Raw genomic sequence first — 27,068 nt, forward strand, 5'->3', positions numbered from 1 at the left:
CTGTACTACTAGGTCCTTCTCACATTCAGTCTCAAATAGTGCAGGCTTCTTCATCCCGTTGGGACATATGATACGGCTCTCCACGGCACATTTCTTCACTTAAGAAATATCTATGACTTAGACCATAAAAAACACCCTTAAAACTTACCTGAACGTGGCATTTGGGGTCTGACGAGACCATCCTTTGTACTACCACCGACTGCAGCAGTGAGTTTGTTGGAGAACGTCGTCTGCGGGAAACTGGTGACGTCATTGCAAATGGCGATCCTGTTTCTAGAGTAATAAACTTATCTCGATTATTATAGCATCACTCCCGTGGCCGACAGAAGTTGTCCACTCAGGATATGCCGACGATGTCCTCCTCCAAGCCCCTGACTACCTCAGCATGCAGGAAGCCCTTGATCTGGTCTCCAGAGAGTGTGATTCACTTGGTTTCCTTCTTTCAACTGCGAAAACAAAAGCCATGTGGCACGGTCGTGTTGTACCTCCACCCCTTTTCTTATCAGGAACGCCCTTGGACTGGGTTAATGAGACAAAATACCTGGGTGTGTATGTAACTCGCACACGTTGTCAGATCCCTGAAGTCCGCTATCTTCGAGACATATGTTTTCGGCGTCTCGCTCCCCTCTCTACCATGTGCAGGGGTTCCCTTGGTGCCAGCATCCCTGTACTTCTCACCATGTACAAGTCTTTTGTCCGTTCCTGTGTCGACTACGCCGCCCCTGCCCTCGTCAACATTAGTCGGACTGCTGTCAACCGTCTCGAAGTTATCCAGAGGAAAGCTGCTCGTATCATCCTTGGGGCTCCTCAGTGGACACGCTCTACTTCTCTATATAACGAACTTGGTCTTTCCCCCTTACAGGATCGTGTCCAGGAGTTTTACCTAAAAACTGCCGTTTCCATTCTACGGGATCCTAGGGGCAACTATGTCCAAACCAACTTGACTACTGCTGTTCGAGACCGACCTCCATCTAGAAGACAGTGGCGAGGGTCACTCATCCGAGCCCTTCAGGAACACGACCTCCTGCCTGATATTGTTGTCACCCCTGCTGTTGGTTCGTCTCCTTCTCCCTGGCTGGATTTTCAACCTGAAGTGATTGCCCTCGGTGGACCGCTCCCGAAATCCCAGGTGAACCCTGTTATTCTCTGCAAATACCACCTCTCCAGGATCGCTCACTGGTCCCCAGGTAGGGTCGTCCTCTACACTGATGGTTCTGTTGACCCCGCTACAGGTAGGGCCGGGGCTGGTGTCTACATCTCCCGTCCTCATGCCCCTGAGCCTATCAAACTGTCTCTCAGAGTTTCTGACGGGGCATCCTCCACTCAGGCTGAACTAATAGCCCTCCTTGCTGCCCTTCTCGCTGAGGAAGAAGCAGATGGTTTCTGCCCCTTGCTTGTCTGCTGCGATTCCAGGTCTGCTCTCGACGGGATCGCATTTGGATCTGGGGAAAATAAGGACCTCATCCTCCGAATACGAGGGTTAACATCCACACTTCAGGATGCAGGCCGCCCTGTGACATTCCTATGGATACCCAGTCATGTCGGTATCTTGGGGAATGAGGCAGCAGATGACCTTGCCAAGACTGGCTGCAACAAGGCCACACCTGACTACGTTGTTCCTCGAACACTCTTACAGATTAGGACCCAAATCCGCCGCAAACAGAGAGAAGCTCGGGAAGCAGCCATCCCCCAGGACTCCCCGCCCACATGGTACGATGTCCTCCGTAAACTTCCTGACCTCTCGTACGTCTATGGGAAAGGGTCGCGGAAGGGGGACGTGATTGCTGCCCGTATCATCATTGGGTATGACTTTGCTTGGGAGATTGGTATCCCCACATCCCCTGAGCAACGCTCTTGTGCGTTATGCAGAAGACCCGACAGCCGCACCCTTATCCACTACCTCCTAAGATGTCCCCACACACAACGCTTCCGTGACGCCTGCTGGATCACCACTCCACGACCCCCTGACGGAGACACGATGATCCTCCCAATACTGGCCAGATATTTTGTAAATAATATTGATTATGTGTTAAAGGAACATCCTTCCTTCCTTAGGCTTTAGTAAGCCCCTTTATAATATTTATACTGTATATACTTTTCACACTTGCCAGATGATTCTGGTGTCATTGTACAGGGGTACCTAGTGACAGCACTAGGATCCCGCTTCCTCTATCAAGGAATAAACAATTGAAATTTAAATTGAATTGATTATTATAGCAGGATTTGAAACTTTTATTACAAATTATATATATATATATATATATATATATATATATATATATATATATATATATATATATATATATATATATATATATATATATATATATATATATATATATATATATATATATATATATATATATATATATATATATATATATATATATATATATATATATATGTAGTGATTCCTCCCTACAAGCACCGAACAGATTAGCGGACCCCTCGTAAACTTATTTACAAAATCATTAGACACTGGAGTTGTGCCAGAGTTGTGGAAACAGGCGAATGTAGTACCCATATTTAAAAAGGGAGACAGAGCATCAGCGTCAAATTACCGGCCGATCAGTTTGACGTCAGTAGTGGGGAAATTTCTTGAATCAATTATAGCAGATAGCATCCGATCGCATCTAGAGAAAAGCAAATTAATCTACGACTCACAACATGGGTTTACAAAGGGAAAATCTTGTCTAACAAATCTGCTAACGTTTTTTAGGAAAGTCTTCGAGGTAGTAGATAATGACGAAAATTACGATGTTATTTACTTAGACTTTAGCAAAGCATTTGACAGAGTACCGCATCAGAGGCTTCTGAGAAAAATTAAGACTCATGGTATCGAGGGGAAAGTTTTAAATTGGATGAAATCATGGCTCACCGATAGAATGCAGAGGGTGAGCGTAGATGGTGTTAAATCTGAGTGGGGCCGTGTAACCAGTGGGGTTCCCCAGGGGTCAGTACTAGGCCCACTCTTGTTCATAATCTACATAAACGATTTAGATACTGGGATCAGCAGTGACATAAGCAAGTTTGCAGATGACACCAAAATAGGGCGGCAAATTAATTCAGGGGAGGATGCAAATGCATTACAGGAGGATCTAAATAAACTGCAGGGGTGGTCTGAGAAATGGCAAATGAAATTCAACACCAGCAAGTGCAGCGTACTTAATATTGGAAGAACAAATACTTATAATGTATACAGCCTTAACAACATCAACCTAGAGAAGTCGACTTGTGAAAGAGACCTAGGGGTACTTGTAAGCCCGGACCTACGGCCTAGAAAACAGTGCGTTAATGTTCGAAATAAGGCAAACAGAGTATTGGGTTTTATATCTAGAAGTTAAGTAACAAGAGTGCAGAGGTCTTATTGCAACTATATCTTGCGCTAGTCAGGCCGCACCTCGATTATGCGGTTCAGTTCTGGTGCCCCTATTATAGAATGGATATAAATTCACTAGAGTCGGTGCAGCGAAGAATGACAAAAATGATTCCGGGACTTAGAAACCTTCCATATCAGGATAGGTTAAAGAAACTTAACTTGCATTCCCTAGAAAGACGAAGAGTGCGGGGAGATATGATAGATGTATTTAAGTGGGTGAAAGGAATCAATAAAGGGGATATAGATAAAGTTCTTATAATATCCGAGCAGGATAGGACTCGGAGCAACGGATTCAAGTTGGATAAGTTTAGGTTTAGGAGGGAGATAGGAAGAAACTGGTTCACAAATAGGGTGGTGGACGAGTGGAACAAGCTTACCAACTTTGTAGTAAGTGCGGGAACTCTGGAAAGTTTTAAAAGGAGGCTAGATAGATTCATGGATGATAGAGAGTGGTAGTAACTCTCGACAGGAGCTGCCATGCACAGGCCAATCGGCCTATTGCAGACTCCATATTTTCTTATGTTCTTATGTAACCTTCTCGAATTCCCAAGCCTACGCCTCCAGCGCCGCCCACGGAGCGGGGGTCAACTATCTACCCACGCCTATCCCCGCCTTATAAGGCCTGACACCGCTGTGACCAACCTTTTCTATCCAGTGCCACCAGTAGTAGGATTCTTATTTTCTAATGTTTTTTGTTTTTATATAATAATAATAATAATAATAATAATAATAGCAATTTTAATAATCTTCCATATAAAATATAAAATATCTATATAAAACAAAGAAGTATGTCTGTTTGTTTGTGTGTGTGTGTTTTTCTTTGTGTGACCGCACGAGAATCTCAGAAACTACTTTACCGATCTGTAGTGATGATGGATGGTGTTATATGTAGTGATGATGGATGGTGTTATATGTAGTGATGATGGATGATGTTATATGTAGTGATGATGGGTGGTGTTATATGTAGTGATGATGGATGTTATATGTAGTGGTGGTGGTGATGGTGGTAGTGACAGTGGTAGTGGTGGTGATGGTGATAGTGGCATGTTTGTGGTGATAGTGGTGGTGGTAGAGACTTGTTGATAGTAGTGGTAATGATGGTGGTGGTAGTGATGATGGTGGTAGTAGTGATGGTAGTGATTGAACCGGCTGTTTAATTCAAAGTTAACCAGGTTGGTACATTTATATTATATTTGGCTTTATTAACGAAACCCAAATGAAGTTTCTTCTTTTATTAAAAAGTATTGTTTGTATAATTCCTGAGTGTAGATCAACCATAACTTCCACTATTTATGAGCGTGAAGAGAGAGGACGGCGGCTATGTATATAGACCGAGAATCAACGTCCGTTCGATGTAAGATTGTGAGTGAGACTTTGAGTAGTGACCCATCAAGGGAGAACGGAATAGGGACTTCATCCTCCCTCGAGGGAAGACGGAGCCATCCACTGCTGCTCTCAAATAACGTCTTCCTCTAGTCAAGGATATCAAGCTACTGCCCGCTTTAGGTGGCCAGGGGCCGGCTACTTTATGCCTTTACTCAGCATAATATGACGCAGCTTCCTGTGGGCACACCTTATCACGTGCACTGAACATGTCACCTCATAGCCAGTGGAAATTTACAGGGGGAGAATCAGTATATAAATCAAATGTAATTAACCCATTTGTATAATACTTCTGTTTATGAAACAAGGGCCATTACATCGCTCGGTCACCTACCCTCCGAGCTCTGCGAGGACTAACTAAACTCGCAGATAAACATCCTATACATAAGCCTAACCATGTTAAAAACATATGTGTAAACACTAAGCTGGGGACTCTACAATCTTAGGGTTTTCATCAACTACAGGGGTCCTAGACTTAAGTGTCTTACTGGCTAGTATCTCATGTACAAAAAATTTTATGATTCTGACTTAAAACACAAACATTACTGCCAATATCAAAAGCAACATGGCAGAAATAATCTTTGCCTACTTCGTGTTTAAGAACGCATCTTCTTAGCAATGTATAACTTTTGCTACTGTAATCATGCTGGGAAAGTGAGGGTGTGCGGTCTTGGGGTAGCTCTGACATATTATCCCCCTTCCTCTGAGGGGGAATGGTAGACAACACTTTCGACCTTGCGGTGAGCAATGGTACTGAGTTGTAAAGGGTTCTACATGGTATGGCTGAAAATTTACAGTCTGTGATACTTTACTGTAGAATTATCATATTTTTATTTTAAGAAGATGTGTCTTTGACATCTTTAAAATATGTACAGTAGTTTTAAAATTATGAACATTCTTATCCTCCCTGGGATCAAAAGAAAATGTCCACATTTTCTATGTCTAATAAATACTGGGAATTATTTCACGTCAGTATATATTAAAATAAGTAAGCACTTACAACAATGACAATAACCTATCGATGTCCTACTGATGTGGAGTTATGTCTCGAACATGTAAATGTGTGTATATATTTAATGTATACCTAGATACCACCTATTCCTTGTAGGCTTGATTGAATAATCCTTTCTAGAATCTCTTGAAAATGTAAAACTGTTGCCGCAATCCAGTAGACTTGCGTGTGTCACTCTCAGGAGACACAGCTGATTCCAAGGTCCTGTGACTGGGTCAATTTTCTCGAAAATCATGAGTACAGCAAACTACCGCACCTGGTTACACTAGTTCATCCACCACACCATACATCAGAATGCTGAGGCCTTCTCTCATGACCGGAGAATTGTCATCACTAGGGGGTGCTGGTAACTGGGGTTTATTCACGCCATACGAAAGAATTTTGTTAACAGTATGTTGATTGATGAGTAGCCACAACAACTGCAGTCACGTCCTGTCACACCCTGGGCAGTGAACGAATCATTTTCAGAAACTAATGTTCACTTCAGGTCACAGGATTGTTGCCATAATTCAGCAATTCAGCAAGGGCCATTACATGAGGGTGGTGCTATATGTAGTGATGATGGATGGTGCTATATGTAGTGATGATGGATGGTGTTATATGTAGTGATGATGGATGGTGTTATATGTAGTGATGATGGATGGTGTTATATGTAGTGATGATGGATGGTGTTATATGTAGTGATGATGGATGGTGTTATATGTAGTGATGATGGATGGTGTTATATGTAGTGATGATGGATGGTTTTATATGTAGTGATGATGGATGGTGTTATATGTAGTGATCATGGATTGTGTTATATGTAGTGATCATGGATGGTGTTATATGTAGTGATGATGGATGGTGTTATATGTAGTGATGATGGATGGTGTTATATGTAGTGATGATGGATGGTGTTATATGTGGTGATGATGGACGATGTTATATGTAAAATGATGATGGATGGTGTTATATGTAGTGATGATGGATGGTGTTATATGTAGTGATGATGGATGGTGTTATATGTAGTGATGATGGATGGTGTTATATGTAGTGATCATGGATGGTGTTATATGTAGTAATAATGCATGTTGTTATATGTAGTGATGATGGACGATGTTATATGTAATGATGATGGATGGTGTTATATGCAGTGATGATGGATGATGTTATATGTAGTGATGATGGATGGTGTTATATGTAGTGATGATGGGTGGTGTTACATGTAATGATGATGGATGGTGTTATATGTAGTGATGATGGATGGTGTTATATGTAGTGATGATGGGTGGTGTTACATGTAGTGATGATGGATGGTGTTATATGTAGTGATGATGGATGGTGTTATATGTAGTGATGATTAGACAATAAAATAATAACAGTTTAATGCTAAAAACATATACTTTGCTGTACCGTTGTAGTGAAAACATGGTGGAACTTACATACACCGTTAATGAACTATTGATGGAAGAAGAAGTTTTGGGGACTGAACAGTGAGACAATGTAGAGCCTCCCGGAGGGTGGCGTCCTACCATGGCCTAGCGGATGAGCCGCCCGGAGGGTTTCGATTCTGCTTGTAATAATAATAATAATAATAATAGTAACAAGTCCATTGCTGAAGTTATATATATATATATATATATATATATATATATATATATATATATATATATATATATATATATATGTGTGTGTGTGTGTATGTGTTTGATGATAGATGGGTCGTTTGGCGGTAGTAATCATCATCTTCCAAAATATAGTAAATGCATTTTCTTGTATGTTTGTAAATGTTACTTCAGAACGACGTCAGTGCTGGTTTTGGCAGTGAGATCAAGGATGAGGGCCCGGCAGGTGGTTCTGGTGTCTCCCCACAGCCCCTGCAGGAGGTGGTCCTGGACCAGCTGGTCCTGGGACAACACCCACCCTGCCTCCACTACCACGCCAGCCGCCACACCCACACCCATGTGTCTGAGGAAAAGTTAAAGTGTGAAATATTATTATTTTTTATCATGACTAAAAAATATACATAATAAATAATTACACAGCATTTTAATTTAATTGTTTAATACAATGTCAATGCACAACATTTCTCTGGAATTTACTTCGTGTTTACATGTTCTTCGTGAAGCACAGTTCACACCTATATTTGCTGTAAACCACATTAATGATGAGATCTTCAAGTAAAGTCTGACTAGTGACGAGCAAGATAAGTATATACATCGAACAATGTTATTAACACTTCTTGATTTTTATTGTATACATGACAACAGTGATATAACGTTTTTTTCAGGATCATTCAAAAATTTATAGTTAAGACAATAACGAAAAACCAGCGGCTGATAGACTTAATGTACCTGAATACACTGATGGAGACGTGCAAATGCGATGTAGTGGTGACGAGCACTAGATGACAGCCAGTGAGATGGTGCTCCAAAACCTGTGCCACAAGCACACCGACATCCAAGCCCACCTCCTCTATAGATCCATTCACCTCCTGGACGGCTTGGGGCGTAGCGCTCAGCACCACCACCACCATTATGTGATACCCGAGTAACAACATCACCCCCTGGAACGTGGGGAGATTGGCTTTATTAAAAAATGGAGACAGAGCATCAGCGTCAAATTACCGGTCGGCTAATTTGACGAAAGTAGTGGGGAAATTTCTTGAATCAATTATAGCAAATAGCATCCGATCGCATTTAGAGAGAAAAATAATATACGACTCTCAACTTGGGTTTACAAATGCAAAATCTTGTCTAACAAATCTGCTGACGTTTTTTAGGAAAGTCTTCGAGGTAGTAGATAATGACGAAAATTACGATGATGTTTACTTAGACTTTAGCAAAGCGATTGACAGAGTACCGCATCGGAGGCTTCTGAGAAAAGTTAAGGGTCATGGTATCGAGGGGAAAGTTTTAAATTGGCTAAAATCAAGGATCACCGATAGAACACAGAGGGTCAGCGTAGATGGTGTTAAATCTGAGTAGGGCTGTGTAACCAATGGGGTTCCCCAGGGGTCAATACTGGGCAAACTCTTGTTCATAATCTAAATAAACGATCTAGATACTGGGATCAGTTTACGAGTGACACCAAAATAGGGCGGCAGATTAATTCAGGGCAGGATGCAAATGCACTGCAGGAGGATTTAAATAAACTGCAGATGTGGTCAGAAAATGGCAAATGAAATTCAACACCAGCAAGTGCAGCGTACTTAATATTGGAAGAACAAATACTTATAATGTATACAGCCTTAACAACATCAACCTAGAGAAGTCGACTTGTGAAAGATACTTAGGGGTATTTGTAAGCCCGGACCTACGGCCTAGAAAACAGTGCGTTAATGTTCGAAATAAGGCAAACAGAGTATTAGGTTTTATACCTAGAAGTATAAGTAATAAGAGTGCGGAGGTCATATTGCAACTATGTCTTGCAAGAGTGAGGCCGCACCTCAATTATTCTGTTCAGTTCCGGTGCCCTTATTATAGAATGGATATCAATTCACTGGAGTTAGTGCAGCGAAGAATGACGAAAATGATTTCGGGACTTAGAGAGACGAAGAGTGCTGGGAGATATGATTGAAGTATTTAAGTGGGTGAAAGGAATCAATAAAGGGGATATAGACAAAGTTCTTATAATATCCTAGCAGGGTAGAACACGTAGCAACGGATTTAAGTTGGATAACTTTAGGTTTAGTCGGGAGATACGAAGGAACTGGTTCACAAATAGGTTGGTAGACAAGTGGAACAAACTTATTAACTTTGTAGTAAGTGCTGGGACGCTGGAAAGTTTTAAAAAGAGGCTAGATAGATTCAGGAGCTGTCATTCACAGGCTAACCGGCCTAATGCAGAACCCTAATTTTCTTATGTTTCTTATGTTCTTTTTATTTACCTTGCTTCTTCGTTCATGTTACGAACAATAATTATTATCCCATAGGTTAGGAAAACAGTTTAGAAGTGTATAAATCATCATGTGTTGAAGCAAGTTTTATTAGAGAAATTAATTCTTTAAACCTTGGTGATGGTCAGTACAATTTTACCTGACTTGACATGACTAGTTATCTCGCCCGTTCATATAAGCTCTTCTTATGTTTGCTGTGTGGTTGGTGTGTGGATTAGTGGCTATCATGTTTTTTGTCCTAAGCTCTCTCTCAGTCCTTGTAATTCAGTTGCCTCTGAGGATGTCTTGAATAAAGACGAAAGCTAAGGTGCTCCATTGTTTCCCATTTTCCTGTGTGATTTTATCAAGATTTATCTTATCCACGTTTTCATTGTGGATCTACATGAAATATATAATAACATAAGAACAAAAGAATGGAGGAAACTGCAGCATGCCTATTGGCCCATACTGGGCAGTCCATTTTACACCCAGCCCCTATTGCTCATATATCCAACCAACCTATGCTTGAAGCTATCCAGCGTATTCGAGTTAATGGTGATATTTGGTAACTTGTTCTAGACGTCCACTACTCTATTTCCAAACCAATGTTTACCTATTTCGCACCTAAATCTAAATTTGTCTAATTTAAAACCATTGTTGCGAGTTCACTCCTGGTTGGAGAGTTTGAGTACATTTGTAATGTCCCCTTTGTTTAACCCTGACTTCCATTTATACTCCTCGATCATGTCGCCCCTCACTCTACGTCTCTCGAGGGAGTGCACATTAAGATGCTTTAACCTGTCTCTGTACTCAAGGTTCCTAATGCCCGGGATTAGTCTTGTCATTCTCCTCTGAATAACACACATACATAGCACTAATTCTTCCCTTACTACCCCAGTGTCCAGAATGTATGATCAACCACGCTGGGCCGTTGACTATACACCCAATTCTTTGTCAAGCACAATAGCCCTTACCAAGTGTTGGAGGAAGCTGGCGAGGAAGAGAAGAAGCAGGACGGTGTGGTGGCAAGAGAGAAAAGGGCAGTTGGTCAAACCCTGCCCAGTGGTAAGGTCGTGATAGATGGGGACAACCAGATGAGGTTCTTAGATAGTACTTTTAATGAAAGAGGTTTGGTGTGTTTTCCTGGGGCTGGGATAGGACATGTAACTGAGAGGAGGGATAGGGTTTTGTCAGGGGAGGGTAGCAAGCCAGTAGTGTGTCTTAGTGTAGGAAGCAATAACCCAGGAAAGGTTAGGAGTGAGAAACTTTTCATGAGGTATAGGGAGGCGCTAGAGAAGGCTGAATATAGGGGAGGGATCCAGATAGTATGTGGTGTCTTGTCTAGAAGAGGAGTTGGCGGTGAATGACTGTCCAGGGCAATTGCTATAAATTGCCGACTGGATAAACATTGTGCAATTAATGGTTGGGCATTCATTGATAACTGGCGACGAATCTATGACAACGACTACCTGTACAGTCGTGACGGGGTACACTTGTCTCGCAACGGGGTAAAGACGTTGTCTGCATCCCTGGAGCGTGAAATTGTCACTCCAAAGGAGGTGTTTTGCCAGTAAAGAGAGGTCAGGGTAAGTGGAAGTAAAAAAACAAGCAGGTCCTTGGGAGTAAAACAGGACCAGGGAAGGTAGGTTTAATTGTGTACTATACAAACAGAAGGAGCATCTATATATATAAAACAAAGAAGTATGTAATAATAAATAATAATAATAATAAACGGTTTATTGATAGAGTTGCAGCCGGTGGCTGAAAATATGCAGACTTACATTTGATTTAGACATTATGATATAATATGCATTGAATATAGTTACAGGGCTGTACAGTACATAAATCAGGAGTTGTTTATTATTTTAACAATAGATGGGATGGTGTTCTTATATCTATCGGTGCAGGCTCTTATGGGCTGTATTTTGTTGTAGTGGCGGACTGCGCGAGTTGGGTGGGGGGCTGCAGGTGGCAGGAGGTGGTGATGACGAGGGTGGTGCAGTAGTCCACTGCCAAACCTTTCCAGTGCTTGGTGGTGGAGGTCACTGAGGGATGGCATTTCCAGAGTGGAGAGAGCGTTGGTGTAGCCGGAGTATTCTGCGCCGAGCATGATTCTGAAGGCCCTTTTCTGTACCTTCTCTAGCTGACGTTGTTGGGTGCAGTTGAGAGAAGACGACCAGGCTGGTGACGCATATGTTAGTTTGGGGAGAATAAAGGCGTTGTAGATGGTCCTCAGCTCTGGCGTGGGTGTCCCAAGTGACCTAAGTCGTCGTAGCATGTAGAGACGGTACGAGGCTGCCTTGACTGTGTTATTTACATGGGCCTTCCAGTCAAGTTTGTTGTCTATAGTTACACCTAGGAGTTTAGCAGACTGCACCAACTGGAGAGAATGGGCACCCACTGTGACTGCTGGGGCTTGCACTGGAGTGGTGGCGGTATTGATGTGCATGACTACGGTTTTGGTGTGGTTGATGGTGACCTTGTTCTCCGTAGTCCATGCCTGTAGCCTGTCCAGGGTGCCTTGTAGCGATGAGTAGTCTGGTGCGGTGTTGTCTACTAAAACCCCTACAGTGCAGTCATCCAAGTACTTCCACCTGTGAGGAGTGTCCTATAGAGCGTCGTTGATCAGGATGAGGAAGCACAGTGGTCCCATCTTGGTCCCCTGGGGAACACCACAGGTGAGGTGTTGGAATGTAGAGACCAAGCCCTGATACCTCACTGCCTGGCGATGTACACTCAAGAAATCAGTGAGCCATGAGACCAGGTTGGTGGGCAGCCCTAGTGCAATAGCCTTGTTGATAACAGTGCGGTGATCAACAATGTCAAAGGCCTTCCTGAAGTCCACAAGGGCAACGGCCAGTGATGTCTTACGTTTCTGCAAATTTTTGTGCAGAAAATCCAGAAAGCTCACCAAGCAGTCTGATGTAGAGGAGGTCCTCATATTGCCAAATTGCTGTGGATCATTTGACTGATAGATACTGGCAAATGCCCACTCAAAAACAAAGTCCTCACAAAGTAGACTGGGTATGGGGGTAATGGCAACTGGCCTGAGGTCGTTAGGGGACTGTGGGGTGGTGACCTTGGGGATGGGGGTGACAAATGCGGTTTTCCATTCATTAAGGCATTTGCTTTGTGTGAGGGATGCATTAATAATAGAAGAGAGGGGGGGGGGGTGGCTGTGTGTTTGTATGTCTTTGTTTGTGTCCGCGCGAGAATCTCGGAAACTACTTTACCGATCTGTATTGATGATGGATGTTATTATATGTATTGATGATGGATGGTGTTATATGTAGTGATGATGGATGATGTTATATGTAGTGATGATGGATGATGTTGTATGTAGTGATGATGGGTGGTGTTATATGTAGTGATGATTAGACAATAAAATAATAACAGTTTAATGCTAAAAAAATGTACTTTGCTGTACCGTTGTAGTGAAATACATGGTGGAACTTTCATACACCGTTAATGAACGATTGATGGAAGAAAAAGTTTTGGGGACTGAATAGTAAGACAATGTGGAGCCTCCCGGAGGGTGGCGTCCTACCGTTGCCTAGCGGATGAGCCGCCCGGAGGGCAGCGATTTTGCTAGTTAGAAATAAAATAGACTTGCTGAGAGCGGTTGTATGTACCGAAAATGTAGACGTCATAGTAATCACTGAAATTTGGATGAATCTGGCGATCAAGAATATTTTATCGGAGTGCCACATAGAAGGGTACAACCTTTTTCACAAGGACACGGAAGGTAGGAAGGGGGGAGGGGTCGCACTCTTCGTCAGGGATACATTAAAATGTTGTATTAATAATTCAATAAAGGGTGAAATAGGAACCGAGTCTGTATGGGTAGAAATTGCAGAAGGAAGAGAAAAACTAATTATGGGAGTGATTTACAGGCCCCCAAGTCGAGGGAAAGAAGCAGCTCAGCCCATATGGCAGGAAATGAGTAGGGCAGCAAGATACCTAAACCTGTGCATTATGGGAAATTTCAACTTCAGAAATATTGACTGGGACAACATTGTAGGTGACTACGAATCTGAAGACTTCGTAGACGCAGTTCAGGAAAAATTTTTAGAACTCTTAATTATAGAACCTACTAGAAATGACAATATATTAGACGTAGTATTAACACATAAAGAAAATATTATCAGAGATATCACAATAGGGGAGGAACTATGGAACAGTTAAAACAGAGAAATCAGGTTTACCATAAATTGGGAAACGAAAATTAATGGCAATATGGTCAAAGTCCCAGACTTTCGATCGGCGGATTAAGAGGGGTTAAGAAGGTACAGTACCTAGGTGAGGTCACCTGGGAACGGTCAGATCAGTCTCTGGTAGGAATGGGTGAGCTCTTCAGTGACACAACAATTAATGACGACTAAATTAAATTCACTAGTATACTACACAAAGCACAGGAACAAAATATACCATACAGAAAAATTAGGTCAAATAAGAATGGGCCAAAATGGATGACCAAAAAACTTAAACATGACATATGAATAAATAAATTAATTTAAAAGAAATTAAAGGGAGGGGAGGAGCATCTCAGAGGTAGGTAAAAGGAACTATCTAGGAATGTTAAGAAAAATGTATGGAATGCAAAGAGGGACTACGAAATGACGATAGCAAGAGAATCCAAGGCGAATCCCACGGGATTTTTCCAGGTATATAGGGCAAAGTTCGAGGACAAAGTGGGGCCTATAAAGTCAGAGAGAGGGGAAATGAGCAATTATAGTGAGGAAATGAGCAAAGCATTTAACAGCTACTTCTTATCAGTTTTCACAGAAGAAATTCATGAGGGAACGCCAGAGGTGGAACTGATATTTCAGGGAAATGAAGAAGAGAAACTAACGGACATCACTTTTAGAACAGAACTTAAGAAGATAAAGTTAAGGCTCGAGGTATCGAGGGGAAAGTCTTAAATTGGATAAAATCATGGCTCACCTATAGAACACAGATGGTCAGCGTAGATGGTTTTAAATCTGAGTGGAGCTGTGTAACTAGTGGGGTTCCCCAGGGGTCAGTACTGGGCCCACTCTTGTTCATAATCTACATAAACGCAAGTTTGCTGATGACACCAAAATAGGGCAGCAGATTGATTCAGGGCACTGTGCACATGCACCACAGGAGGTAAACTGCAGGAGTGGCCAGAAAAATAGCAAATGAAATTCAACACCAGCAAGTGCACTCAATATTGGAAGAACAAATACTGTCAATGTATACAGCCTTAACAACATCAACCTAAAGAAGTCGAATTGTGAAAGAGACTTAGGGGTACTCGTAAGCTCGGACCTTGGACCAACAAAACAGTGCTTTAATGTTCGAAATTGGGCAAACAAGTGTTACGTTTTATATTTAGAAGTGTAAGTAATAAGAGTGTCAGAGGTCATATTGCAATTATATCTTGCGCTAATCAGGCTTAGTATGCCCTTAGCAAGTTGTTTAACATGTCCTTAAAAACAGGTGCAGTACCAGAATTCTGGAGAATAGCAAATGTATTACCGATTTTCAAGAAGGGAGATAGATCACTATCCTCTAACTACCGTCCAATTAGTCTAACATCAACTGTAGGCAAATTTCTGGAAGCAATCATTTCAAAATTTATTTGAAATCACCTGGAGAAGCACAAGTTGATCAATCATTCCCAACTTGGCTTCACAAGCGGGCTTTCGTGTATAACTAATCTATCAACATTCTTTTCATTTGTTTTCGAATCAGTGGACGAAATGGCACAATTATGATGTGGATATCTCGACTTTAGCAAAGCCTTCGACAGACTCCCCCACGAAAGACTAATAAGAAAAGTGGAGGCTCATGGCATTGGAGGAGATAGTCTAAAATGGATTAGGGCGTGGTTACAGGACAGGAAACAGAGAGTGAGCATTAACGGCACTTAATCCGATTGGAGCAAGGCTCAGTACTTGGACCATTACTAATTATTATATACATAAACGACGTAGTTATCGGCGTAGACAGCAACATAAGTAAATTTGTTGGCGACACTAAAAAAGGTCTGAAAATGGCAGATGAAATTCAATTTGGACAAATGTAAAGTATTCAGTTTAGGAGATGTAAACAGGGAAACCAGTTACCAGATGAACAACAATGTTATTGAGAAATCCGACTGCGAGAAAGATTTAGGAGTAATGATAAGTAGGAATCTTAAGCCAAGTAAACAATGTGTATTTGCTCGAAACAAGGCTAATAAAGTACTTGGATTCATAAAAAGGAGTGTTACTTACAAGAATAGCGAGTTCATCCTAAAACTATATATTGCGCTTGTGAGACCTCACTTGGATTACGCAGTTTAGGTCTGGTCACCGTATTACAGAATGGATATAGAATCCTTAGAAAGAATTCAGAGGAGAATGACAAGTCTAATCCCGGGCATTAGGAACCTTGAGTACAGAGACAGGTTAAAGCATCTTAATTTGCACTCCCTCGAGAGAAGTGAGTAAGGGGCGATATGATAGAGGTGTATAAATGGAAGTCAGTGCTAAACAAAGGGGACATTACAAAGGTACTCAAATTATCCAACCAGGTGAAAGGTTTACGACACTGCCTTATGACCTGAATATGGTGGACTTGATCTCGCTTTCATTTACTGTTAATATTAGCCTTGTTAATAATTACTCCTTTGTCTGTACTCACACATGAAGATGTGAATTGCACGAAAGGGCTTGTGGGAACTTCGTATTTTCTCTTTCCTTTGTGGTTATCAGCATATATATGTATATATATATATATATATATATATATATATATATATATATATATATATATATATATATATATATATATATATATATATATATATATACTTCATTTTTAGTCCATATAACACGCGGACTTTGAACATATTATCAACTACCTCACCAGCCAGGACTCGAACCCTCGACCTACTGTGTGGGACCAGGTAACACTCAACGACCATTCCACAAAGAGTGTCTTTGTGGCATGGTCGGTAGTATTCCCTAGTACCACAGAGTAGGTCGAGGGTTCGAGTCCTGGCTGGTGAGGTCGTTGATAATATGTGTGTGTGTGTATGGTTGAACTCTTGGAGAGTACGTTACTGATTATATAAATTACTTTATAATTTAATAGTCATCCTACATGGAGCTTTATTGATTGGAAATAATTGGGTAAAGATTCATGTGTATCAAATGCAGTGAACGTAATTTTAACATGTGATTTTCCATCTGGGATCTAACGTAATTATGGTGTTATTCTTTATGGTCATATAATTGATATCTATGAGATAACAATGTCTTTTTTAGTTGTGGTGAAATATTTTTACTTATAACTCTTGTCTAATATTTCCTTGCGCTCATACTAAAAAATATTTATTTGATTTTCAAAAATATTTTTAATACTTACATTATTCCTTATTTTTTAATGTTTCTGATAAAGTTAAGTTTTTCCGTAGCATCTGAACAATATTTTTTGTTTTCAAATCTGCTCTCATAGAAATGTCTGGCTTGTGTACTGTAAACAATTGATGGTTTTGAACCAATAAGCCTTAACTTCACTTTTATTTTCTTCCCATTAAATAATTAAAATTCTTTAGTCATTATAAATATTCTGATTTATGGATAATTAATTTAAACATTCACCGCCGTCACCGGAGGCTATCTGGCAAAGAATCTTCCAAGGAAATATTTGTTTGGGGGGGAACATTTATTCAACATTTATCGTTTTTTGTATCTAAATCACCTTGTAACATTACATACATACATACAGCACATACATACATTAACACATATATTAGTTGCCCTCATGTGCGAGGATGGCCTGCCCAAGGGCCACCGAGGTGTTTGCTTAAGGTGTAGAAGCTGTCGCCAACACAACAGCTACACCCAAAGTTAACGAGCTGCATGACTCAGTGTCAAAGAAGAGTTCGAGTAGACCCTGATAACTCGCCAACGGTACTGGCTAAGTATTGACCCAAAACACGATCTGCAAATCGATTAAAATCCAGGTACCCAATTCACCCTGCCAGGGAATCGAGCCCGTATCCACTCTCTTGGTAGGTGAGCATGCTGACTATTCATTCATTCATATGTTATGCCATAACTTATCAACTTGAATTACGTTAAAGATTAATATACTAATGAGGGCACATATGGGTACCTCGATTATGCGGTTCAGTTCTGGTGCCCCTATTATAGAATGGATATAAATTCACTAGAGTCGGTGCAGCGAAGAATGACAAAAATGATTCCGGGACTTAGACACCTTCCATATCAGGATAGGTTAAAGAAACTTAACTTGCATTCCCTAGAAAGACGAAGAGTGCGGGGAGATATGATAGAAGTATTTAAGTGGGTGAAAGGAATCAATAAAGGGGATATAGATAAAGTTCTTATAATATCAGAGCAGGATAGGACTCGTAGCAACGGATTCAAGTTGGATAAGTTTAGGTTTAGGAGGGAGATAGGAAGGAACTGGTTCACAAATAGGGTGGTGGACGAGTGGAACAAGCTTAGCAACTTTGTAGTAAGTGCGGGAACTCTGGAAAGTTTCAAAAGGAGGCTAGATAGGTTCATGGATGATAGAGAGTGGTAGTAACTCTCGACAGGAGCTGCCATGCACAGGCCAACCGACCTATTGCAGATTCCTTGTTTTCTTATGTTCTTATGTTCTTATGGTACAACTTAGTGAAGGTTTGGAATTATACGCCATTATGAAAGATTTAAATAAAATTTAATAACAAATGTTTACCATAATAAGTGTGTAGGTTTTATAAGATAAATTAAATTAAGATAATAAAGAATAAACAACTACTATTGACACCGTGTATAAACAATAAACATCCTTACAACACAATAATTGATTGCACTTTACACACCATGAATAATAATAGAGCAGCACTGAATATAATACTCAATTAAACCCAATTTGAAAAGGTATCCACCACTGACAAACTCAAACTTCCTTCCACCTCCAAGGCCAGCAAATGACTGCCAAAGCTCCATATTCCAGGGGGCTACACACCTAACACTAATATTAAACAGCTCCCACATACTGTACAGTACATACACAAAGTCTTATGTATGAAGTACCAATCCTGGTCACACACATATTTATACAAAAATATTCTAGTTACATAAGTTGAGGGTAAAATGCCTATAATATTTCATTATGCACAGCGCAACGCAACACTGTACATACGCCATGTTTAACACATACATACATACATACATACATACATACATTGTACAAAACCAAAAAAGAACTTTCCATGGAAATATTAAATTTTCTTAATAAGAGGGACTTAAGAAATAACCTGGAGATAGAATATAAGTTAATAAATATTTTCTGCAACATTCACAATACATGAATTTTTCAAAGAACTATTAGAAACCGCTTTTCTGTATATATATATATATATATATATATATATATATATATATATATATATATATATATATATATATATATATATATATATATGCTGATAACCATAAGGAAAGAAGAAAAGACGAAGTTCCCAAGCGCTTTGGTGTAATTCACATCTTCAGCGCTTGGGAACTTCGTGTTTTCTTCTTTCCTTGTGGTTATGAGCATATACCTGGATCACGTGTGTGTGCGTGTAGTATACTGTGTGTATCATAATACATGATGTCAAATATCAAATGTTAATCAAGTGAATTACTCTCTGGATCGCCTTATTTACTGAGTGATCTAGAGGTAACTTTCAAGAGTAAGAGTTATATATGTTTTTAATTAATAGTTAATTGTTGCTTCGTAATGCTCATTATGTTTCTTTAGTGCTATAAAGTCACCTTACTCGTCCGTAATATTTGGCTAAGCTCTCGTAACTGAGAGGAAAGAACTCATGAAACATATTTCGTGGAAGGTAATGACCTGGAGCCTTCGAAGTAAAGCAGTGATCCAGGGTACGGGTCGCATTGACTGCTGTAATTGACGGGTGGTAGTCTGAAGGCAAGCGTACCCCCATATCCTTTTGCCTAAAGTTCTGGCAAGATCTCTTACTGTAAGGATGTGTTTCCACCGAGCCATATTTCCTCCACCTACGAATCCACCTGTACACTGTAGACAGACTGGCTCCACTCTCAACTGATATGTTGCGTGCTGACATGCCACTCAGCCACATCGTCACGATCCTTGCTCGCTCAGCTAACACGAATGGATTGTTTGCAATTCGCTTATCCATTGGCAAGATTCTGTCAAACAAGAGTATTGTATGTATGTCAGCATATAGTAGTTGAAATGTAACCGCACAATACTAAGAGCTCAGTAGTTATTTATTATAATTACATTGTCGTTCATATGTAATAATGGAAATCTGCCTGTAGAGTAAAATGAAATGTCTTATGAACATTTCCATAAGTAAATAAACAAGGTGCCGTTCCAAGTTTATATGCTAATATGTTCCCTATATCAACATTGTAAAAGTGTGTTTTTCATGAAGCAGGAGGGTGTGAGGTGTTCGAATAGTAGGGTGTTGCTGAGAAAAGCTTTGACAGGGAATCACTTTTGCCTATAGAGTGATATTGTTAACGCAAAATGATAAATGTTTGACAAGTAGATGATTAACTCCAGTAAGTCTTGTGTGACCAGTACCTATGCTATTAGTGTCTTTAATGGACCCAAGTTCCAGGACCTGAGTAAGAGCAGTCCTTTAATTTAAGATGTCTGTCTCGGCTCTACCATGAAAGGGATACATAGTGAAGCACAAAGAAAAGCTAAGGTATTTTAGAACCAACTACAGTCTGGCATATAGCACTCTCTTCCCGTCGTCCACAATATTATAATTCTTGAATCGTATTTAAAAAAGAAACGCTCCAGACGCTTACTACACAAAGAATAATGGTAGGAAAAACATCTGAATCCAAACATTTAAAAAAATATGTATCAGAAGATTTCAAAAGCCCCTTTTCACGATATTAATGAAGCGTTTAGAATATAAATATTAAATTAACTTTAATAATTTTTGTCAGTCAACAACCATCGTATCAGAGACTTTTTAGGCTAATATAACATTTTTACTAAGCAAAGAGATTACAAGTTGACTTTTTTGTGAGTTAGAATGCAGAACCTGTTATTTATAGTACTATATATGGTGTTTTGGTTTACTGCACCTGAAACAACAGTGAGTGTAAGTTTATTTTGACCAAGGAGTGAAGACACCAGGGGTCGCGGTATTGTTCACACAGGCCACCTTACATTGGTTTTGCTTAGAAAATTTTGTTCAAGACGCTCATGTATTTGTGTGTATGTTTTTGAGTGGATGCAGATGTCTGATCCTTATACAGAAAGAGAAAGAGAGCTTATTTAGCACAATATATAAATACACTCATCAATATTATTAGTAGTATGGCCAAAATATTAGGAAAACAAAGTGCAAATATCATGGGCTTATGATGTTCGAAGTCCGCGGCAGTCATGTTTTATTATGTGGTGGTTATCTAGTAATAATTCTTAATACAAAGTAGGGCAAGAGTTATGTTGCATTGTCTTTAATTAGATTTTTAAACCAACCAGCCAAAGTAACCAAAATAGAAGTATCTTATTCGGTTAATCGTGATGTTAATGCAAGCATATCATGACTACACTCGGTCCTCCGTAAACTTCCTGACCTCTCGTATGTCTATGGGAAAGGGTCGCGGAAAAGGGACGTGATTGCTGCCCGTATCATCAGTGGGTATGACTTTGCTTGGGAGATTGGTATCCCCGCATCCCCTGAGCAACGCTCTTGTGTGTTATGCAGAAGACCCGACAGCCGCACCCTTATTCACTACCTCCTAAGATGTCCCCACACACAACGCTTCCGTGACGCCTGCTGGACCACCACTCCACGACCCCCTGACGGAGACACGATGATCCTCCCCATACTGGCCAGATATTTTGTAAATAATATTGATTATGTGTTAAATGAATATCCTTCCTTCCTTAGGCTTTAGTAAGCCCCTTTATAATATTTATGCTGTATATACTTGTCACACTTGCCAGATGCTTCTGGTGTTATTGTACAGGGGTACCTAGTGACAGCACTAGGATCCCGCTTCCTCTATCAAGGAATAAACAATTGAAATTGAAATTGAAATGACTACACTCTTAATCCTTTCACTACAGGGATCCCAGTTTTAATATTTTATTTGACTAAAAGCAGACGATTTTATTCAGTACAGAGGTACAGTAGCAAAAAAGTATCTCACAGGGTGGGTCCGATGATATCCGGAATTATACGTACAAATCGTGACGTCTCGAGAGGGTTGTTATGCGTGTCTTCACCCACCGTCATTCAGTATCCAACACAGAGGGTGAGTTGGCATATAGGAATATAATAAACGGTTAAGTGATTACTGTCATATAGTATAAGGAGACAACACACGTATCCTAATACCTATTGTCCGTGGTCTCAATTTGTTTCACACAGAGTATGCACAGATACTTTTTTTTAGCTACTGTACACAAGGGTTATTATGGCTATTATTTAAATTAGTACTAGCTAAACATAGCTATAACACATACAGCCTAGTGTTATGCTCATGAAATGTAAATAAACCCAAAACGACTCTGCCGACGGTTATGAGCGTATGATTCTTGCAATTAATTTTCGTATTATTTCGTTCATTTCGCTTTTCCGTGTATTATATCGACTGTTTCCATAAAATAACCCACACATGTTTATAATTAAGTGCATTAAAAGAATATCAGAGTAAGATTAAAAAAAACTGAGCCATTCCTTGTTTTCTCACGATATTTTGAACCACCAACTGTTTAACACCAATGGTAAAGAACAGCTACATCTTCAGGCTGGAATTTTAATTTTTCGCTAATAATTTATTTCACTCTTCATATCAGAAAAATAATAATGATGGTTTCATTTTAAATGTCTCCCGATTGTCGTATTTTTAACTACACGAAAAGTAAGGGAAACTGAATATTGCTAAAAGATAATCATATAATAGACTTAAATTTTGTTCAGCATCAAGCTTATATTTCTGCTTATAAGCACTTGATAAGGTTAATTCTAAACTAATCCAACAACATTAAAAATAGTACCTTACACACTACTAACTAATTGGTGGTAATTTCAGATTTTTTACATGAACATCTAGCACAAACCTCACCATTTAATATTAAAACGATGTTTTTTAACATGAAAAATGTTCTGTATTTTGTGATAAAATATAAAATGGCGTCTTTTTAATGAGCACCTGTACTGGAAGAGTTGAAGTGGACGGAGGCGTGATGATGCGTGGTTACCTATATATATTTGATATACTGTATAAAAGTCTTTAAATTCGTACAAACTAAGCAGGTTTTTATTTATTAGAACCAAATGTCTTTTATCAGAGATATATGTAACGTGTACAGAATATATATTGTATAAAACTTTTATTAGTCAGACATTAAGTAGCATAAATATGTTATATCATTCAGAGAAATATATAGTGCAAAAACTATTACTATCCAGAATTAATATAAAACAAGAATCGTTTATTGCACAGGATATGCAGTATTCTGTGCAATGTTGCTTCACTCTCTCTCTTTTACAGGTACTTTAACGGGCAATGTTCGGTGGATTTGGCATCCTGTGTACCGCCGGCCAGGCCGTGGGCTCGTAACACACGTCTTGCCCGCGGTGCCCACCTTTCTCTGTGGATGTCGGTCACACTAGAATAACCCGTTATAGTACATCCTTCTTTCCTCACACAGCCAAACTGTGGACTGCTCTGCCTTCTTCTGTGTTTCTACACTCATACAATCTGTCTCACTTTAAAAAGCTGGTTCCGCCAATCTTCGTGGAGTAGATTAATATTGTCCTTTTCTTTTCTATTTTTATTTTTTTTACTCTTATTTTTTCGCCCCTCAGGCCCCGTTGTGGGTCGATGACCTGTGCCCGGGTGGGTTATTCCCCGTAAAAAAAAATACATCATATAAACGTTTATTACCCACAGATTAAGGAGCACAGAGAAACATCTTTTAACCGGAGTTTATTTACCATAAAAAAATTTAATATTTCTTATTAGCCACATAACATAATTATGATCTTGTTATGTATTTTTTCCTCCGAAAATGTAACTTTAGTGACTGTGAATAAACTTTCTTTAAGAAAATAGACATCATGATTGATCAGTTTTACATCTCTCAGGGCACTTAATACTTCCAGAATGACCAGTAGCATGAACTAGATTACGATAATGTGATACTGTTACAATGTTTGTCGTTGAATTATAATTCTACCTATTTATAGTCGCAGTGTCGGATTTACGTTTTCAAAACATTTTACGTACAAATAACTGCCAGCATAAAACTCTCCCTCTGTTGTTTCTGATATGTTGTTACATCAGCCATCTCATAAAACTTTTTCTTTATAATCCTTTGCCAACACACGTTATACTCTCTACTTATCTACCAAGTACGTCTTAAGAAGCGGACCAGAGCGCAATACTCACACCGTGTTCGCCTCACGTCTCTGCAGCTCCACCCACAAGTCCCCGCCACTCGCCTCAGTTTCTTATTTATAAGCAGCTCGTGCTCGGCATTTCTGACGTCATGGTAGACCTGACTTCTGATTGGTGGTTCCTATCAGCTTCTACCATGAAACTAGTGGAGGATTTATAGATTATTATGGAATATTTAGTTTATACCAATATATAGCGTAAACGAAGATGCTGTTTACCTGAAAAAGATAAGTAATTTATACTTAAAGTAGTTGAAGTAAGGTTTTCTATGAAATATATCATTGAATACATTTAAATGATATACATGATCATTCTATGGCCGGACAGAACTTTAAAACAAAAATATAGTACACCAAAGTTATTTGTATTTAATCAAATTCCAAATTTTATAAGACACACACACACCTGCTGTCCCTAGGGGCTTGGTCTTACTCTCCTTTACTGTACATATTAGCCTTGTCATTAATTACGTACTCACCCCTGAAGATGTGAATTAAGTAGTGACTCAACCCTTCTTAAGAATAATGTGGATTTAGTTGATGAACGTAAGAACCTCTACACTAATTAATATTTTAAACTGGTCAGTTTTGATGTAACATCTCTCTTTACAAAGGTCCCAGTTGATAATTTACTGGAGTTCCTCACAGATTTCCTGGAGAATATTCCTTGCCTTTCTCAAACAATATTTTCATTGAATTATCAAACTGTGCATTAAAGATTATAAATTCGAATATAATGGAGAATATTATGCTAAAAAATTTAGTATGGCGATGGGTAATCAGCTTTCACCAGTGTTGAGTAACTTATATAAAGAATTTTTTTACAATAAATTACTAAGTAATATTTTACCACCTTAAGCAGCTTGGTTTAGGTGTGTAGATGATGTAATATGTCTATGGCCATGTAATGAGGTCCTAAGAGCCTTAACAACTTAGCCCCACGATCAATTCACTGTGGAATTAGAGAGTGACTGTAAATTACCATTCCTAGACTGTCTGATCCACAGAGTAGGTAACACCTATAAATTTAGTAGTTATGGTAAACCTACCAACGTGTGTTCATATATTCATTATTATAATTCCCACCATAAAAGAGTCAAACAGTCAGTATTACCACCAATGTGCTTTAAGAATGTGCATTCCGGAATTCATTGATTAGGAATATATATATATATATATATATATATATATATATATATATATATATATATATATATATATATATATATATATATATATATAAGATAACACAAGGAAACAACGGAGAACCTTAGCCTCTGAAGATGTCTCCGAGATTCTCGTGTGAACACACACACACACACACACATATATATATATATATATATGTATTCGAAATTTCAGAGTAATTTCAAATGCCCGCCATGAGTGATACTGAGCGTTCAAGGTTATCTGGGGAGGAGCTGCTTTGCTCGTAGCGAGAGCGCGGAACTAGGGGCTATATGATATTGAATGTGATTTACCGAATTAATAATGATGCGATTCATGGGGTTAAGACTATTATTGAATTTGAATTATATGATCGTTTAGCAGTCTGAATAATGTTACGGGTGTCCCAAGGGTTATTAGTTAGGCGGTAAATATATCACGTAGCCCAAGCTAGCGCCTGGGGAACGGACGCTGGCTAGGGCAGTCCCAGAAGCTTACACACGAGACAAAGACGTTCGCGCGTCCATCAGAAATAGTCACGTGGCCTAGTCACGCGCACGATATAACAAGTAAGTCTCATTCGATCTCAGACAGGGGTTAGATAGGGCAGTGATAAAGTAAACTAGAGCTAACAGTGAGGTTCATTTCAGGGTTTCCGTCAGAACCCACTTGACTGGAGTTGACCGGGTTGACTGCGAGAGATTGACTGCCGTTGATGATTGAGGGTGGCGATTGTCGCCATTGGACCGATCGTGTAGGCCTGTCACTGTTTAGCGGGGTAGCAAGGATCTCTGGAGTGAACAGTGCTCCCGACAACCAACACGACTTCTGGGACCAGCATCAGCAGTGGGTGATCAGTTCTTACCACTCGGTGCACAACCCCACATGTCCCGAGCAGCTAGTGAACCCTGCTAGGAAGCTAAGGTTCTCTCAACTGCGCAAGGTCTGATTGGCTCCTCTCTTCCCATGGACGCACTGGGGTACTGAGGCTATCTGTATTAATGGTCACACACTGGACCGTGAGTCTAGGACTCAGAGATACCTAGAGGAACATTTATCTTCCTTATCACTTCCTCAGACTGATATTATCTTGACGTGTGTAGTTTAATATTTCTTAATAATTTTGATAGTAGTTTTTTGAATGTTTGTGCCATTAAGTGGAACCAGAGTGATACTGTGATTTGATTCTTTTAGCCTCTAATTCTTCATAATTCTGATCTCAGGTATAACCTTGTTCCCCAGAGCAGTGGTTAGGTTAGGTTAGAAGTGTACACCTGTTGGGGTGCTATAATTTTGTTGAGTGATATTATTTTGTGGAAAGCCCTTAGGCCTATTCATTGTAGAGTATTTAATTTCTTATCTTTTATTACCATTCCTCAGTGACTGATATTATTTTTTTTGAAGACCCTTAAGGCCTATTCATTGTGGAGTATTTAATTTCTTATTTTTTAGTACCATTTCCTAAGTGACTGATATTATTTGTGAAAGCCCTTAAGGCCTGTTCATATGTGCAATTAACATTTCTTGATACTTTAAATTTATTGTTGCCTGTGTTTCTAATAATTTCTATGTCATGTATAACTTTTATTCCCCAGAGTAGTGGTTAAAGTTTAAGTTAAGAGGTGCGCATATTGGTGTACCATTATTTGATTGTGTTTGTAGTGTTGGAGGAATATAAGTGTCTAAATTTTACAGTGTGTCTCATTCATCCCAGTCACAGACGCTATCCTTCCACAGGTCTGGACAGTTCATTTTGTAGTAGATTTAAGTGTTCTTGTGCTGGTTCGGGATTTTTTCTCAGAGGGGCGCTTCCACTGCCTTTACCATCTATTAA

General features: G+C 39.6%; 1 long non-coding RNA gene across 1 annotated transcript; it reads right to left on the minus strand.

Annotated features, from left to right (window-relative positions):
* Positions 1–7,551: 7,551 nt before the first annotated feature.
* On the minus strand, positions 7,552–24,091 carry LOC121873997. Its single transcript, XR_006090326.1, has 3 exons — positions 24,060–24,091; positions 8,108–8,319; positions 7,552–7,721 (listed from the first exon to the last, which is right to left on the minus strand). It is a non-coding gene; the product is annotated as an uncharacterized LOC121873997 (long non-coding RNA).
* Between the last annotated feature and the right edge of the window lie 2,977 nt (positions 24,092–27,068).

This window comes from Homarus americanus, unplaced genomic scaffold (assembly GCF_018991925.1).
Source record: "Homarus americanus isolate GMGI-L3 unplaced genomic scaffold, GMGI_Hamer_2.0 scaffold25827, whole genome shotgun sequence".
In the NCBI taxonomy this organism is placed as follows: domain Eukaryota; kingdom Metazoa; phylum Arthropoda; class Malacostraca; order Decapoda; family Nephropidae; genus Homarus; species Homarus americanus.